We start from the raw sequence: 4,316 nt of genomic DNA, 5'->3' as shown, positions 1-4,316 counted from the left end.
CAAAATTACTTGAAAAATTCAGAAATAATATTAAAATTGATTAGGCTGTTTGAAAAGTAATGCCTAAAAGGCTTTAAATGTCCTAAGTTTGGCACATGCATTATTTGAAATGGTTATAGGTTGTTTTTACTAAACTGAGCTCAAAAAGAAACTTATAATTTTTTACAACTTGTGAGTTGTGCATTTTGCTATTGTGTCAGTTGGATAACTGCTTGGTTACTGTCAATGAAAAATCTGACATGTGTTTTGAGTAGAGTATTAAGGTAATCCTGTGTGTAATTTTGGTTCATTTTGATTGACAGTATTTTAAGATATGACCTTGTGATTCACAAGTTGTAAAAATTATAAGTTTCTTTTTGAGCTCAGTTTATGTCCAAACTGTCAGTGTAAATATGTTTTTAGAATTATTTTTATTAAGTTTCATTTTGTAGTATTATTATGTTTTCCATTTTGTTTCATTTCCATGTTAACCATGTTTGTTATAAGATTCATTTAGTAGAAAGAAGATCAGTAGAGTGTTTGATGTGTGCTATAAGACCACTGCAATCAAGTGGGCACAGTAGTGTAGCCAGGATTTTAGTGTGAGGAGGCAAGGCCAATTTTTTTGTCCCCATATGTCAATTTTTTGTCCCATTTTGAAGAAAAATTTTCTCTTTGCCATCCCCATTTTATCCCTGAAAATTTTCTGTGGGGGTCAATCTCCCAGTTCCACCTGGTTACGCCCTGGCACTTTCTTGTTTTACAATACCAATGATTGCCTTTTTCCTATTTTGTTGGAAAATGATATTTCAATGATTAGAATCAGATACCTATGTCCACAGTGGCTGCCCTTGTAGATAGTTTCAGTTTATAAATTAGGCATAAAAAAGATTTGTGTGGAACATAAGAGAGTGGGCCAGTCGGTCATTTTTTTCCGACATGTCAGACAATGCCAGGTAATGGTTATTTCTAGATGGGAAAATGATCTGATTTGTAAATGTGGACGTCCCATGTTTGTAAACTGCTCACACGATAGAGAATATACACTCCTCAAAGTAATGAAAGGATCAAAAAATTTCATCCAGATTATCTTGACCATACTTGTACCTAATCGAAATATCTTTTTATATTATGTGGCCTTGTCCATGCTCTACCAAACACTGTAAAAAGTCTCGTCATGACTGTTTCATCTGGAACTTAAAACATCTTGAAAGATTTTTTTTTTGAAAAATATTGAATGAAATGTTTTGATCCTTTAATTCCTTTGAGGAGTGTACATCATAAATAAAGGCATAAATGAAGGCGCAGAGCATTTTTGTCACTTATTTGGGTTTTTAAAGGTGTTTTTTTGAAAAGATAAAGAAAAAGGCAGGTGATTTTTGGATTTTTTGGAATGGTTGGGATTGGAAAGGCGTGGTGAGACCAAAGTATTTGTCAAATTTTTTTGAATCGGGATATCTTTGAATGGGTTCATTGGGTAGTTAAGAAAACAACAGTCGGGTAATGCCATGGATTGAGTCTGTCTTGCTACTGACTTTAGTGACAGAATTTTACGAGCCCACAGGGTAGCGAATTGGCATGCTCTAGTTCTAGCACTGCCAAATATATAGGCATTTCCTATGTCACTTGTTATTTATGTATATTGTGTAAACAGTATTGAAAATATATTAAGTAGTCTGTATTTTGTAAATTTAGTATTGTTTTCTGTTGATATCTTGATTATAATACCCCAAACCATCCACCTGCCCCTCCCATTTACATCATTGTGCATAATGATTTGCACATCAAATTAGTTTTATTCAAGCAAATTGGTTTATGCCTCTGATGCCATCCATTTCACTCGCTCTATATTTCATCAATATGCATTCTGATGTGTCTTATTTGTACAACTCTTTGTAAAACTATTTTGCATTTTGTCATATTGTTCAGCTGTATGATAGTGGAGGTAGTAGCCAGAGTTTCCCGCCAGGGGTGCAGGACATAAAGAACCAAATTTCTTTCAGAAATTTGATCCTGTTTCAAATGCTTGTCCTTCAGGAACCCAACCAAAATCTAAGCACTCCTGTGTAATCTACAGTCTATGCATCAAAATATCTGTAGCAGAAAAATACAGAAATATTTTGACTTAAAAAAACAAAATCCTGTTTTGAAACAGTGCATAGCTCAATCTTAATCCGTTAGTTTGACAACTAGGAATAAAAGTTATATCATTTCATATTCAATCTTGTTCAGTTTTTTCCAAATATAGACAACATTTTTGCATGTTTTCTACCTTTCTCAATTTCACATGATTGAATTATGTTCATAATTGAGTTTGTGTCAGTTTCTGCATCAAGGGTCTATGCTACACCCTCTCTGAACAGATTCATCAGAATCGTTCATAAAGTCACTGGTAAGCAAATGTTCTCAAAACAGATCCAAAATAATTAAATTAAGTACTCACTAGAAATATTTCTAGAGGGGCGTACAGACTCGATCAGATCATCAATTGGCAACCAACTCAAGTGACGTCATCAAGATCAGTCGCAAAGATTGCCGATATTATCTACAAGATTCCTGATTGGAATCGAAATATTTCTAGTGAATACCTAATTTACTTATTTTGGATCTGTTTTGAGAACATTTGCTTGCTACACCCTCTACAATTTTCATAGTGAAATAATGTTGTAGAGCACCAAAACTACATGGACAGGACAAAAGCAACTCCTTGCATTGTAACTATACTACGCACAAAAAATATCCGAACACATAAGGGGGTACTACACCCCTGCCCAATTTTGTACCTATTTTTGCATTTTTCTCAAAAATTATAGCGCATTGGGGACAAGTAAGATATGCATAATTTATAGGGGCAAGGACTACAACTACTGCACTGGAAATTTTATTTCAGCACAGACAACAGTTGTGGATTTACAGTAAAAAATGAGGAAAAACCAATTTTTTTTTTTTTTATCAATAACTACTTGCTTTGAGTTGCTGAATTTTTAGTACAGTAGTTGTAGTCCTTGCCCCTATGATATACATATCTTACCTGTCACCAATGTGCTATAATTTGTGAGGAAAATGCAAAAATAGGCACAAAATTGGCCAGGGGTGTAGTACCCCCTTAAAACAAAAGCAATAGCTTAAAGACCCTGAGTTTCGAAGACCTACCAGTGGGTGGAATTTAGAGATGGATGAATCAGAGATGATGTAATTACATCTCCTCTGTTTGAATCCATGACCTCTGTAACACTGGAAATGTACTGTCAAGTCTGATGTTGTGGGCACATGAGATTGGAAGTATTTGAGATCGTAAAAGGTATAGCTTACTTACAAAAATGATGGAAGTATAATGATATTTGTAATCTCTGTTCCAACTCCAGTGACACCTCACTAGGATCCACAACATGCTCATCTATCGGGGGCACAGTTCTTTAACCCCAATACATTTTGTACATTTATTTAAATGACCTTTGAAAATTTGGGTACACAAATTCATACTCTGCAACTTGAGGTCAAATTTTGCACTACAAGTGTTTAATTGAGGTTATTGAAATGTTCACAGGAGGGGCATGGAAAGTGTGTGTGTGTGTGGGGGGGGGGGGTGATGACTTTCTCTATACCTAATTTTTGCTGTTTTTGCCTCCCATTACACCAGTATACCAATTGTTCAAAAAAACAACAACAACAGCAAAAAAAACACCAAAAATTTGCCACAAATGCACCCAATTGGGCACCTTGGTCTCCACTGAAAACCTATTTCAATGCATCCAAAGATCCTGGGAAATTAATGAGAAGTCACTGGAGCTGGAATAAATACTAACATTTGGCAAGATCTTTACTTCCCTTACTGTTTTTCATGTGGTTTAGATATAATAGACGTCTTATGTTATGAATTCATTCATATAAATTCTCTGATAATAATTAGTGTTTGAGCATTTCTTTTGTGTTGTTTTTGTGTTGATTCCCATGCACGTATTTTGGGGGGCTTTGGGGCGCCAGCCACTCGGGAGTAAAAGCAGGGGCGGCCAAAGCGAAGGGGCGGTGGAAGAAGAAGGCGGCAAAAAGAATTAGTAAAGAAAAAAGAGATGGTTGAATCAGAGATGATGTAATTACATCTCCTCTGTTTGAATCCATGACCTCTGTAACACTGGAAATGAATTGTCAAGTCTGATGTTGTGGGCACATGAGATTGGAAGTATTTATGATTGTAAAAGGTATAGCTTACTTACAAAAATGATGGAAGTATAATGATATTTGTAATCTCTGTTCCAACTCCAGTGACACCTCTTGCATATTTTCCTTGGTAGGCCAATGTTCACAGGAGGGGCATGGAAACTTGGGGGGGTTGCTGA

This window comes from Amphiura filiformis, chromosome 19 (assembly GCF_039555335.1).
Source record: "Amphiura filiformis chromosome 19, Afil_fr2py, whole genome shotgun sequence".
Lineage (NCBI taxonomy): Eukaryota > Metazoa > Echinodermata > Ophiuroidea > Amphilepidida > Amphiuridae > Amphiura > Amphiura filiformis.
Note: the sequence above shows the minus strand (reverse complement) of the source record.